A 15,295-nucleotide genomic window follows, 5' to 3' on the forward strand; every position below is an offset into this window, starting at 1 on the left:
CAACCTGCACCTTACCAAAAATTAAAGTTAGAAATTAGCCAAATGCACCATCCTCAAAGTTGGAAATGAAGTGCTATCAGATGATTAGACCCAAACAGATATTATATACCAAATACAATGTATTAAGGAGTTTGCAAACTTTTTAAGAAATGGTGGAAATGCACATCTTAGTAGCTTCATGCCACTACTTGATACCTGACAAATGCAGTGAGGTGAATTAACATGTGTTATGGCACATGTGTGGTGAATGAGCCACCACCATTTAAGAAATGGTGGAAATGTACATCTTAGTGACTTAGTCTAGCCCTTCAATCACATTTCTGAATGTATATGAATGCTTGTTCGAGTGACATAACAGACATTACACTAAATTAAAAGACATTCAAATTGATCTCGCAAACTGACAAACCAACCATTGCAGCAGTGTGCAACCATTCAACTAAATTTCTAGAATTCCCTTCAAGATTATATATATATATATGCTGAATGAAAGTTAGTTGATGTTTGTAAACACTATGACCAACCATTGCAGCAGTGTGCAATAAAGTCAGATGCATCTCAGTAGCTCCATACCACTGCTTGATTCCTAATGAATGTAATGCAGTGGATTAACATGTTTTATGACACGTGTGGTGGATGAGTCACCAACATTTAAAAAATGGTGTAAATGCACATGCTAGTCTAGCACTTCAATTATATTTTTCAGTGTATATGAATAGGGGTGCACATTTAACCGTTGGAACTGTGTAACCGGACCAGAATCGTTGGATCGGTCCGGTTTGGTCCAGTTCCAGGGTGCTAACGGTCCGGTTCTGGTTCCTAAATTTTCTAAACCATTGATTACGGTTCGGTTCTGGTTTAAGGTCCTATAGAACCAAACCGAATCGTTGATCTGAACCGTTAACCGAACTGTAGAACCGATCCGTGACAGGAACCATGGATCCAATGTACTTGAGAAAAAACACCCTAAGTTGCCTAAGTCCATGCCCTGCCCTCTCTCGCGCCACATTCCTGCCCTCTGCCCTCTCTCTGGCCTCACTCCTTACCCTCTACCCTCCCTCAGTCCCTCTGCCCTCTCTCTCTTTCTCAGATGGGGGAGAGAAATGTTTAGAGGTAGTGATCTAAAGAGGCGCTTCCTCAAAGCCTCCTCCATGAAATCTTAACAAAGCAGGATGTTGAATCTCCGTCTTCAACAACTCTTGTCTGCAAAGCCCTTCATTTCTCGGCCTCCCAAGCTCTCTCTTTTCTCTCCACCGTTGATTTCTCTGTAAGTCTCCAAAAACCCAACTTCTCTGTAACTAACCATGTTTTTAGAATAAGTCTCCAAAACCCCAACTTCTCTGTAACTCCTATTCTCTTCTAAGCATGGTTTTAGAACACGGGTTTTCTCATTTTCACCTTTTCTTGTGAGGTTTTCATTTTTGCTGAGATGGGTTTCTCTTCTTCATACTCTTTTGTACTGATTTCTCTCTTTTTTTGTGAATTTCACTCATTTTTCTTATATGGGTATTGTATATTTTAGCTTCTATTTTCTTTTTAATCTTGTTATTATACACAACTTTTCTTTCCTTTGATTTCAATCTGGAAAATGAGAGATGGGTCTTGTGAATTTTGCTCAAGGTATACTGAAGGCATGCTTCAATTTTCAGTTTGTATAAAATGAGAGATGGGTCTTGTGAACCGTGGATCCGATCCGGGACCGAACCATTCTTCACGGTCCAGTTCCGGTTCGGTTTTATGGTGCTAATGGTCCAGTTCCGGTTCCAATAGTTGCAGTACCGTTAGGAACAGTTCGGTTCCGATTTCACCCCAAAACTAGACCGAACCGACCCGTGTGCACCCCTATATATGAATGCCTATGCCAGTAACATAAAAGACATTGAAAGAAAAACATAAAAATTCAAATTGATGTCACAATCTGACAAACCTAAAAAAAATATATTCTGGAATTCCTTTCAGGATCTTAAGACAATCCATTGAAATCACCATCATTACCTTTAAATCCCATCCAATCCACCCTAATCCCTTTAAAATTGCTTGGGACATGTTTGGTTCAAGGGATTAAAAGGGATTGGAAGGTTTAATCCCGAGATTGGCCGAGCGTCCCAAACAGACCGAAAATAGCAATCCCGGGATATAGTAGTCCCATAGATCTTGCACCAATCCACTGACGCAACTATCATTACCTTGAAATCTGTGCAATCCACTCTATTACCATTCAATTCCATCCAATCTGCCCAGCCAAATAGGCCCTAATGGTGGGTTTTCAATCACCACAGTTTCCTATGGTGTGGTCCACCTGAGATTTGGCGCTAAAATGAGCTGGAAAAAATGAATGCCCTACATACACATATTATGGTGGAGCCCATAAAGCATTTTTAGGGCCCGCTTGGTCGGGTGGATTGAAAGGGATTGAATGGTATTAGGGTGGATGGCCTGGATTTCTAGGTATTGATGGTGTTATCAGTGGATTGTCTTCAGATAAATGGGATTGCTATATCCCTGGATTGATATATCCAGTCTGTTTGGCACGCCAGGCCAATACCGGGATTAAACCTTCACATCCCTTCCAATCCCTCAAGCCAAACACGTCTCAGGGATTGGGATCAGATCACCGACTCTGTTTGGCACGCCCGGCCAATCCTAGGATTTAACTTCCAATCCCTTCCAATAAGATCCAATCCATTCCAATCTGACCGGCCAAACAGTCCTTACATTTCAGAAACAGAGAGAGGGGAATGCGGATTGAAGGATTGAAAGATTTGAGAAAGAGATAAAGAAGGAGAAAGAAAGAAACTAACCGTACGTGTTTCGTCTTCTTTTCCTTCTTCTTCTTCTTCTTCTTCTTACAGCAAAATGGGTTTTTGAAAACAGAGTAGGGGAATACGGCCTTGAGACAAGGAGAGAGGGTGAGGGAGATTGGGAGATCGAGAGGGGGCAAGGGAAAGAGAGAGACTGAGTGCGAGAGAGAGAGAGAGAGAGAGAGAGAGAGAGAGAGAGAGATGGGTTCATCAGCGAACGAGAGAAAATGGCGGATGAGGGTTTTGTTTTTGGAGGGGTTTGGGGTTTTGGAGGGGCGCGTGATGGACGGCTCCTTGGGACATTTTATGGTTTTAGGACTGTGGGGCCTACTGTGATGTATTTCATATATCCACTCCGTCCATTAATTTTAAATTATTATTTTAAGTGCTGATAAAAAAATGAGTTAGATCGAATTTGTAAGGAGACCACACAACATATTAACAGTAGAAATTTAATTTATATTATTTCTTATGGTGTGGTCCAGTTAGACATTTAATCTACATAATTTTTAGGCTCATGCACTAAAATTATATATTAGAATTTTTGGACGGCTTAGATCAAACACATATATTTCAATGGACCTCATGGATCCCCCTAAGCACCATCTATATTTAATATGTTTTAGGTGGGGAGGTACGCTTTAGCTACAGAGCACTTAGGCTATAACTACGGATTAAATCCGTAGCTATATTGCTACGGATTAAATCCGTAGCTAAAACCTTTCAACCTCCATAGCCATTACTTGATTTTTTGGTAGTGTGAAGACTCAATTATCAATGATATTCGAGATGAAAGATTTGGAGGCTACAAAGATTATTCTCGTCATTGATATATATAGATATAAGGAGAGGAGATGGTTACAGTTGTCTCAGGCAGAATACCTTGAGAAGGTATTGATTAAGTTTGAGATGGATAAGGCTAAACCGGTTAACATACCCCATGATGCTCACTTTTGGCTTTCTTCAGAGTAATGTACTACTACAAATAAAGAATTTTTTTTGTCTTGTGCCCTACTCGACTGTGTTTGGTAGTTTGATGTATGTCATGGTCTGTAGGAGACCAGATATTTCACATGCAATTAGTGTTGTGAGCAGATATATATCAAACCTCAGCAAGCAACATTGAGAGGTAGTGAAATGAATATTTCATTACATATGAGGTACAACGGACTACATCTTGACATTTGAAAAATCTAAGGAGAAACTGGTAAGCTATGTGGATGTAGATTACGTGAGAAATGTGGACAATAAAAGGTCGACTTCCAGATACTCGTTTGTGTTAGCGGGTGCAGCGATCAATTGAATGTTAAAGCTTCAATCTATGGTTGCTCTTTCTACAATCGAAGTTGAGTATATGGTAGTGACAAATGTATTCAAGGAAGGTGTTTAGTTGATAGGAATGATGAACGAACTTAGGCTTTAGCAGAAGGCCATGTAGATTAATTATGACAGCGAAAGTGTGATCAATTTGACAAAAAATTTGGTATCTCATTCTCATACTAAGCATATTGATGTTCATCATCATTTTAGCTGACAGGTGCTTGGGGAAGGCAGTGTCACTCTTGACAAGATCTACATGAGCATAAATCCGACGGATATTCTTACGAATGTAGTTCGTGTAGAAAAGTTCAGATTATGTTCTACTTTTCTGGGCTTGAGAAATGTTTGATGAAGTCAGAGTGTGCATGAGAAGCAACGATAGTGTTGTTACTATGATGGAGATGATTAGATATGGAGGAGGAAGCTTGGAGCAGTGGAGTATGGATATATATCAAAGCTATGATGGAGATTGCTGAAATCAAATGCCTTTAATCTATGCTGAAACAAGGGTTCTCGATCGATCAACCACCTAGTTCGATTGATCGAAATTTCTTAAAATTTCTATTTTGATCATTGGACACTTTTTAATGTGTTCGATTGATTGAACATGAAGGCTCGATTGATCGAGGGTTGCTCGATCGATTGATGGTTAGATCAACGGCGCGTGTGAATTTACATATTGAGCGTTTTGTTTCCTATTTTGTGTGTAGGTGGGTGGGTGTAATATGAGATTAGGGTAAAACAAGGAGTGCAGAATCATTTTTAAGGTTTAGAAGGAAAGAAACTATTGAGCACAGACTGCGTCAATGGTGGCATGCTCGATCGAATGGGGGTAGCGTTGTAGCCCTGCAAAACCTCATGCCTGACCCCATCCTCTGGGAAATTTGGAAGGCCAGAAATTCATTCAGATTTGATGAGAAGTTTTTGGGGTCCTCTTCTTTGTCCAGGGCCAACCGCTAGACTCTATCAGCGTTAAGATGCCAAGAGAGGAGCCTTCATTCTTCGTGAGTGCAAGTTGTGAGATGGCTTAAGCCGAGCGTTGGATGTGTTAAAATGAATGTGGACGGATCTTCTAGGGGTAACTCGGGTCCTTCTGGTGTAGGTGGTGTGTGCAGAGGTGATAATGGGGAATTCATTTTCGCTTTTTCGATGGGCAATGGGAACGGCTCCAACTCTAGAGCAGAGGTTCAAACGGCCCACGGCGGTCTCTCCTTCTATCTCAATTTGGGTCTCTCTAAAATTGTCGTGGAATCTAATTCCAGGCTGGTGGTGGCTCTTCTTAATGAGTCGTCTAGTCCAAGCTAGAAATGGAAGGTTTGGATGTCAAGGATTGAGAGGCTCAAAAGTAGAGGGCAGGTGAAGTTTAAGCATGTGTTTAGGGAAGAAAACACGCAAGCAGATGGAATGGCCTGTTTGGGTAGCGAGCTCCAGGGCTCCTCCGTGTTCCGCCAGCGATCGGATCTTTCGCTGGTCTTCTTTTCCTGGATAAAGTGGGGTTAGGGATGAAGTCTCCCAGGGGTCCCGTCCAGTGAGCCCTATTTTTTGTTGTGTTTTTTTATGTAGTTTTTCTTGCTCATGTTTGTCCTTGTTGCTATGGTTAGTTTATGATAGGCGTCGCCCAGGTCCTTTTTCTTTTGTGCAAGCCCGAATGTCATCTGAGTTGTAAATTCTATTTATTTGAATGAGAAAGCCAATACTCAAAATAATAATAATAATAAATAAATAAATAAATAAAAACTAGGATTTTCACATATTTAATTTGATCTTAACCTTTTTTACTTTCATTTTCATAGTGGATTGTTTGTCACTTTATGCCATTGTTTTTTTCTGCAAGGGTTTTTCCATGTAAAATTTTGTATTGCTTTGTTTATATTTATTTTTCGCTTGTGTAATTCTACTCGGGGTTTGCTTCCACGACTCCCAACATAGAGGATATTCAGGTTTCCAGTTTGAGCAACCGGGGTAAATGATCCTCTATATATATATATATCAAACCCACGCTTTATATGAAGGAGTCACCACTATTTTACATAAATTGCAAAACTCACACCCATTCATCGTACAAATGATAACCATGGCTTGTGCTTTGGATCTGGTAGGGCTTTATGGGCCCCACTGTTCACTCCCCAAGTATAGGGTTGTGATGTAGTAATACACTCGGTGAGACCGAGGTTGAATCTCAAGGGACTGAAACCTGTAAGTAATCTGAAACTGAATAGAACTACAATTAATCTAAGATGAAATCTAAATCGAATGAATTTGAGGGAATAATGGTGCAATATTAATCTAAAACTTAAAGAATTCAGAGGTAGGAAACTAGGGATTCAGAGGATCCACTTGTAGAGATCAGGGAGATCTCATGCCTGTTTCAAGAACTCAACTGGACTTCGAGTCCCATCTTCATCCAGTTAGAAGATATAACCTGAAAATCAATTCTTAATTTTATTTAATCTAGTTTTCAAAAGATCAGACGGGTGTAAATTAGAATGGATTCCATCACAAAATCATACCCATGAGACAAAGCAAACAACAGAATTAAACCAATTCACAGCCAATCTAAGTGATGTATGAATGTCAGGAAGAGTTCCGTCATCCAACCATGCCCAGGAGACGATGGTGAACAATAGGGTTCCCAAATTCATAAACCCTATAATGCTAAGAACATGCTCAAAGTTATCGCAGATCTATTGTAATTTCAGTCACAACAAACCATTAAAAACTGGAAGCATTCCTATTAATCAAAGTAAATCAACATCAACTTAGTCTAACATGAATCCAAGCCATAACATGAATTAAAACCATAGAATCGTTCCCATCGCACCACAAGCTTTACCTCTTAGCCATAGCTAAGAGGTTTAGCCAGCCATGAATAGGCTAGAACTTGAACAAAAAAAAACAAAACAAAAAAATAAGAAATAAACTCCTAACTCCTCTACGCTCTCTGCTCCTTGTGATGCACGTCCAACCGAGAGATGATAACTCTTCCCCTTGCCGATCTCTCTCTTTATAGCATGTATGGGATGGTGATTCCGTCCGTGGAAGGTGAAAGGGCCGACCCTGTTTGCTAGATTGCGAAAGCAAAGGCGGTGGAGAAGGCTTGCGCGGCACCCTCCTTTCGCAACCAAATCGAATCCTCTAAACTCCCCTGTTCATGTGATTCTTTCCAAAATAATACTGTCCCTTGGGACGTTTTTGAGTGGCCTACACGATGGACGGTCTGGATTACCCATCCGATCATCACCATACTCATGCAATCGTAGGCAAAACTCGGACAGCGTCCGGGCGCGAACAGAGCATGCGTAATGGTTACGCTGTGATGGTGGTGGGGTCTATATTTGGTGCTTTCAAAGAAATCCACTCCGTCTATTCGTTACAGCTCGAAAAACCAGGTGGGAATCACTGTTTTTGGATCAAATTCGATGTGGTCCATGGATATTTTCATTCAGCCATCCGTCCTACATTTGGGCGGTTAAAAATCAATATTCGCTGTACATTGAAATTTCGTTACCTAGGACTTGGTGAGCAGGCCTTTATGGATCCGATGAATGGTTTGGATTTTTCATATGGACAATGGGTGGGGCCCACAACATCAACCGATGATGACAGCGCAACTTCGTTGTAACGGCAGTTGCCGTTTTTGTGTAAGAGGTCAGTCAAAACCGACTTTGACCGGGTTTCTTCATCCGGTGCACGTTGAGTGCACATACACTCTCTATACATGCGATGCTCATGGGCCATCATCATGATGGTCGTGAGAAATCCATTCTGTTCACATCTTTTCTCTTATAATCTAATAGATAAAGCCTGAGTTTGAAGCATATTTGAATATCAGGTGGGCCTTAGATCAGTAATTCATAGGCTGATCTGACCGTTGGACACTTCCACAGGTATCCAACTACTAAAATTTGACGTGTACGGTTTATTTAAGGTCTTCAGGCCATATATGAAGTTTCAAGCTGAACGGATGGTGGGAACCCTGTGATCTTGTATTCTGTACCAATTTCAGGCCACTGGAGCTTCAGTTTCTCAAAATTCTCGGGTCTCTGGCGTGTAAATTTGTCGATCTTGGTCCCCTGAGGTCCGTCCCTTGCCTTGGTGACTCATGGGCATTAAATCCCTGCTTTTAACATCCTATTTCAATCCAAAACCGTAAATACACTCTGCATCACAAACACGATTAAATCGGGCCGTTAAACAGTACCATATTCGTAAATCCAGGCAATAACTGGGGTCTGATATGCAATATTTAACCCTCAACACAACCTCCAACCAGCATTTTGATAGTCCCGAGCAAGGTATGTGAAAAATAAGTTGAGAATTACGAAACAATTTCTGTGAAACCGAGTGATATTTTGAAAAACGATTCAGATACGAAAAATCTAAGATTCATAAATGTTGGGCATAATTCTCTCCTCGACTCAAGCACACGGTAACTTCATAATTAAGTTCGAAATATTAGTCCATCAATTAGAACAATTCTAAACTTTGAATTCCATGGATCTATAGTCTAATCTCGACTTATCAACATTAAAATTCACCTCTCTATTTAAGGATATCATTGGTAACCAATAAGAGAATTCACGATAACCAAAACTTGCCTCACACATTATCTTTTTATTCTTTTAATTTTTGATTTTTTCATTAGAAGTAACGCCAAGAAGGGGAATCAAATCCTTACCTATAGGGAGTAAACCTATGGTAAAGACTGTACACCCAACTCTTTTTCAAATATCATCCATGGGGAATCGAATCCTCACTTATAGGGAACAAACCTATGGTAAAGACTGTTCGCCCAATCCATTCACTTTTTTCAAGTTGGTTCTTTTCATGTTTAGTGATTACCAAGTTAATCCTTCAATATCGAACTGAACCCTTAATGTGCAAGTGAGATGTGTTTTGTGAAATCATGACTCAATCAATGTTTACAACTTTTAATTCTGGATTAACAATTTAAACTTAATTGTGAAATCTAAAAGATACTGAATCCAAGAGTCATAAATTACCAACATTACGTATCTTGAAATTCTAAGTGCCCTAGATGGCCTTCAAAATCACTTCGAATTCACAAGAAATTCCAAAAAAATTAAAAATTTTCACAATTTTTGCTCAAGACCAAGAAAACACTGATTAGGAAACCTAATCTCCCATCCCCAACCTAAAATCTACATTGTCCTCAATGTAAAAGAAATAAGCATGCAATGCACGTGGGACAACGAAAATATAAGAGGAGTGATGGAAAGATAGTACCTGGACGAAAGAATCAAGAGGCTTTCCAAAGATATCTACATAAGAGCGGGTCAGCATAAGAGAGAAACCAACATAAGTAAAATAAAAATAACAAAAATAAAATCCTACCTACACCACTTTCGTAGGTGCTCTCGATTGCAATTAGCGTATGCAACAAGCCTTTAAACCCCTAGGTTGCCCTTAGTGGACGAGTTGTAGTCTCGTGAGGGTTTGCAACAATGTTACCCACAGACATTGAACTAACTAACTAGGAAAATGAAACGAAATGAAAAGCTGGGTTAGCTCCTAAGAGCGCTAAGTTTACCGTCTATCCTAAAACAGCATAAAGGAAACTATCCTAGTCCTATGAAAACAGAAAACCTACCTATACCTCCATCAGATTAAGAGATCAATCCTGGTAAACAGGATCAGTCAGAGGTATGGACATGTCCTCTGAATCAAATTTCTCGATAAATGGCTTTAAGCGATATCCATTTACTTTAAACTCCTTGCCATTGTCAGGATCTCTTATCTCAACGGCCCCATGAGGATGCGCAGTGACCACAATGTAAAGGCCAGTCCAACAAGATCGAAGCTTACCTGGAAAGAGATGTAATCGAGAATTATACAAAAGGACTTTCTGACCAGGTGTGAATGATTTCCATAGAATACGTTGGTCATGAAACGCCTTTATTTTGTCTTTGTAAATTCTCGAGTTCTCGTACGCATCGTTCCGGATTTCTTCAAGTTCATTTAATTGAAGTTTACGTAGCGAGCCAGCGTTGTCCAGATTGAAATTCAGATTTTTGATTGCCCAGTACGCTTTATGTTCCAACTCCACAGGCAAGTGACAAGCTTTCCCATAGACATGTCTAAAGGGAGACGTTCCAATAAGGGTTTTAAAGTAGTACGGTATGCCCATAAGGCATCGGTCAATCGGATTGACCAATCCTTACGATCAGGGTTAACCGTTTTCTCTAGGATATGTTTGATCTCCCTATTGGAAATCTCAGCTTGTCCACTTGTCTGTGGATGGTATGGGGTGCTCACCTTATGAGAGATACCGTATTTCTTCATTAAGCTCTCGAATGGTCTATTACAAAAGTGTGAGCCCCCATCACTAATGATGGCTCGAGGCATCTCGAACCGCGAAAGGATGTTCTCTTTTAAGAATTTAATGATCGTGCGATGGTCATTATTTCGGCATGGAATTGCTTCGACCTATTTAGTGACATAATCTACAGCGAGCAAAATATACAAATTTTCAAATGATTGGGGGAATGGTCCCATGAAATCGATGCCCCAGCAGTCAAATGCTTCTATGATAAGGATGGGATTTAAAGGCATCATATTTCGATGGGACAATGCTCCCAATTTTTAACAACGCTCACAAGCCTTGCAAAACTCATGAGTGTCCCTGAACATAGTGGGCCAATAAAAGCCACACTGTAAAATCTTGGCCGTGGTCTTTTTAGCAGAAAAGTGACCACCACAGGCCTGTGAATGACAGAAGGAGATGACACTCTGATACTTGTCATCTGGCACACATCTCCTTAGAATTTGGTCTGGACAATATTTGAATAAATATGGATCGTCCCAGAAAAAGTTGCGCACCTTGGTAAAGAATTTCTTCTTATCTTGTGCAGTCCAATGCGTCAGTATGGAACCTGTGACAAGATAATTGGCAATATCAGTGAACTAAGGCGAATGGGAGACTCTGAACAGTTATTCATCAGGGAACATGCCATTGATATGGGTCACCTCAGGGGAATCAGAGGTATTAAGGCGAGACAGATGATCGGCCACTACGTTCTCTACTCTCTTTTTATCTTTAATTTCTAAATCAAATTCTTGGAGCAGAAGGATCCATCGTATCAAACGGGGCTTAGAATCATTCTTAGAAAGAAGATACTTAAGTGCTGCATAATCTGTATAGATAATGATCTTAGATTTGATCAGGTAAGACTTAAATTTATCCAAAGCGAACACTACGGCCAGGAGTTCCTTTTCCATAGTCGAGTAGTTCACTTGGGCAGAATTTAAAGTTCTACTTGCGTAATGAATGACGTAGGGCCTCTTATCTTTTCTCTGGCCTAGAACCGCTCGAAGAGTATAATCAGAAGCGTCGCACATAAGCTCAAAAGGAAGGCTCCAATCGGGTGGCTGCATGATGGGTGCAGTGGTTAACATGCCCTTAAGCTTGGTGAAAGCTTTCTGGCATTGCTCAGTCCACTCGTATGGTGCATCCTTTTGCAGAAGATTACATAAGGGACGAGAGAGAAGACTAAAGTCCTTTATGAATAGTCTATAAAACCCTACATGTCCTAAGAAGGATCGCACATCTCTGATGTTCTTGGGTGGAGGTAGGTTAGAGATAAGATCGAATCTTTGCCTTATCTACCTCGATTCCTTTGGACGAGATAATATGTCCAAGGACAATTTCCTTATGAACCATGAAATGGCACTTCTCCCAATTAAGTACCAAGTTCTTCTCTTCACATCTTTTTAGTACATATTTAAGACTTTCTAAATACTTGCTGAAAGATGAACCGAAAACAGAGAAATCGTCTATGAAGACCTCTAGATATTTCCCCACCATGTCAGAAAAGATACTCATCATGCAACGCTGAAAGGTGGCAGGGGCATTATATAATCGAATGACATCCTTTTGTAGGCAAAGGTGTCGTAAGGACATGTAAATGTGGTCTTTTCCTGATCCTCATGGGCGATTTCAATCTGATTGTAGCCCGAATACCCGTCAAGGAAACAGTAATAGGAATGACCAGCTAGCCTTTCCAAGATTTGATCAATGAAGGGTAAAGCAAAGTTGTTTTTCCTCGTGACGGTATTCAGCTTCCTATAGTCAATGCACATTCTCCAACCAGTAGTAACTCTAGTTGGCACGAGTTCATTATTGGCATTGGCTATGATGGTGATCCCGGACTTCTTAGGAACCACCTGAGTTGGACTCACCCATTGACTATCGGATATGGGGTATATGATACCCACATCTAATAGTTTAAGAACCTCGGCCTTAATCACTTCCCTCATGTTTAGATTTAGTTTACATTGTGATTACCGAGCGGTCTTCGCATTATCCTCAAGATAAATGCGGTGAGTACAAATCGAGGGGTCGATTCCCTTGAGGTCCGCTATCGTCCATCCAAGGGCTCCCTTATGCTCAATGAGAGTAGATATGAGCATACTCTCCTGTTCTTTCTCCAGGTGGGCAGAGATCACCACCGGGTATGTCTCATCTTGACCTAAATAGACATATTTTAAATCATAGGGCAAAGATTTTAGGTCAAGCTTCGATAGCTTGAGGTTAGACGGTAGAGGCACTATATCAGTTTGGGGCAACTCTTCAAATTGTGGCCTCCACCGGTTAACTTCAAGTACCGGTGTAGTATCAAGCAAGGCACACGTCTCCCTAATCATGTCATCATCAAAATTATGGGAGTGGGCCAGGCACGTCTCTAGAGGGTCAGAGGATAAGGTCAGAGGTGTCGTATCTTCCACTAAAGAGTCAATCATGTTAATGTCGTGGAAATCGTTATCATCCTCTAAGTTTCTGCCGTTATTGAAAAAGATGTTTGACTCCAATGTTATATTTCCAAAAGACATAGTTATGACACCATTCCTGCAATTGATAATTGCGTTTGAAGTGGCAAGGAATGGGCGACCAAGAATGACGGGAATCTGAGTGCTCATGTTATTGATGGGTTCGGTGTCCAGGATGATAAAATCTACAGGGTAGTAAAATCTATTAACTTGGACCAACACATCCTCAATTATCCCTCTTAGTACACGAATAGAGCGATCAGCAAGTTGTAGTGTAGTTAGGGTGGGTTTTAATTCACTCAAATCTAACTGTTTGTATACCGAGTAGGGAATCAGATTGACGCTCACTCCTAAGTCAAGAAGTGCATGATTAATTCGATGGTCCCCGATTACACATGATATGGTTGGGCTACCGGGATCTTTGAATTTCTGTGGCACGTCTTACTTTAGGATGACACTCACTTTCTCGGTCAAGAACTTCTTTTGAATACTCTGCCGTCGTTTGGTCGTGTATAAGTCTTTCAGGAATTTGGCATATGAAGGTATCTGTTTTATGACATCAATTAGAGGAATGTTGACTTTTACTTGTTTCAACACCTCCTCTAGGATATCCTGAGAGTTAGAGAGAGGTTTTGGTGTGACCAACCGTTGGGGAAATTGAGCAACTGGCTTTTCTAGAAGTTCCGGTTCTAATTTTTGTGGAGCCTCACTAGATCCATCGTTGTTGTCCTCTTCTGGTTCTTGAGGCTTTTCGGGCCTAATCGGAAGGGTTTTATCAATGATCTTCCCACTCCTAAAAGTGGTGATGGATTTAGCGTGCTCCATTTGATTTGAAGAGCTGGGATTACCTATCTCGTATTGCGGTTTAGGATTGAGGAGCGGTTGTGCAGGAAGCATCCCCTTTTCTATAACCGTCATACGTAAATCCATCTTTTGCATAAAATCTTGTATTGCCTGGGTCAGCTCTTGCATAGAATTTTAACCGGTTCTTCTTGAGGTTTCTCTTGATTTGGATTTTGATTGAAGAAACTTTAAGGGGTAGCAGTTTGTCCATTTCTCCAACTAAAGTTTGGATGATTTTTCCAACTAGGATTGTACGGATTAGAGGTCGGTCCATTGAAAGGTCTTTGATAATTATTTACGGCATTGGATTGTTCGTTCAACACTTCTCGAAAGGCGGATATCGTAGGACAATTTTCAGTTGTATGAATGTTGCAATCACAGATGCCGCAAATACTTTCATTAACCTTATCCTTCTTTCCTTTCATGGCCTCAAATTTTCTTATAAGCGTAGTCACTTCATACTTGAGAACATCCTCTTCTTTCAAGAAATAAAATTCACCTTTCTCCTTAGATTGAGTCGGCCTAGACGTGGTGTTCGATTTTGGATAATAGTCCCATGATTGTGTTTTTTCAACAAGATTATCGAGGTAATCCCATACCTCGTCAACATTTTTATTAATAAATTCTCCATTACACATTGTCTTGACCATTTGGCACATGGAAGATGTCAGTCCATCATAGAAAAAATTTATAATGCGCCACGTTTCAAAGCCGTGTTGTCGGCATGAACTGACCAAATCCTTGAACCTTTCCCAACATTTGTAAAATGTTTCATCCTCCTTTTGGGTGAAGTTCATGATTGCTTTTCTAAGGGTAATCGTTTTATGATGTGGAAAAAATTTCTTTATAAATTCCCTTTGTATATCATTTCATGTGCCAATGGATCTAGGACGCAGTAAATGTAACCATGTCTTAGCCTTCTCCTTCAAGGAAAAAGGAAAGAGTTTCAGCCTGACTATGTCCTCAGACACATTTTGAAAATATAAAGTGGCTATGATCTCATTAAACTCTTTCAAATGTAGATATGGTTCTTCTGATTCAAGCCCATGAAACTTAGGAAGGAGTTGGATAACCCCTGGCTTGATGTCCATATGTCCTGTATTTTCGAAAAAAATCATGCATGAGGGCGTACTCAACCCCACTGGTTGTAAATAATCTCGTAAAGTACGAGGTGGGGGTGCTTGATGCACCTCATTCTCATCCTAAATGTCTTCCACCCTAGGTTGGGATAGAAGAGGTTGGTTTTCAGCCATTACTTCAATTAACTCAGGGGATTTCGAGTGGTGTCTAGTCCTGCGATGGATAGTTAACCCCTTAACCAATCCTCCTTCAGTCAAGAGACGTGGAGTGTTGTCACGGGCCCACTTGGGCATGAAACACTCGCAGCCCTCAATCTAATTCGAAACCTAATCCTAAGAAAGGAAAAGAAAATCTAGAAAGAAAGAGAGGGTTGGAAAGAAGTTACCAAATTGGAGTCCCTAAGTTAAGAACCTGCAAAAGAAAAAAAAACAAGTTAGTTTCTAAAGAGAATGTCTAAAATTAGA

At 40.4% G+C, this 15,295-nt stretch overlaps 1 non-coding gene across 1 annotated transcript; it reads left to right on the forward strand.

The window, feature by feature from the left end:
* Positions 1 to 14,459: 14,459 nt before the first annotated feature.
* LOC131244860 (small nucleolar RNA R71) lies at positions 14,460 to 14,566 on the forward strand. Its single transcript, XR_009170631.1, has one exon. It is a non-coding gene; the product is annotated as a small nucleolar RNA R71 (small nucleolar RNA).
* Positions 14,567 to 15,295: the final 729 nt, after the last annotated feature.

The sequence above is a fragment of the Magnolia sinica genome, chromosome 4 (genome assembly GCF_029962835.1).
Source record: "Magnolia sinica isolate HGM2019 chromosome 4, MsV1, whole genome shotgun sequence".
In the NCBI taxonomy this organism is placed as follows: domain Eukaryota; kingdom Viridiplantae; phylum Streptophyta; class Magnoliopsida; order Magnoliales; family Magnoliaceae; genus Magnolia; species Magnolia sinica.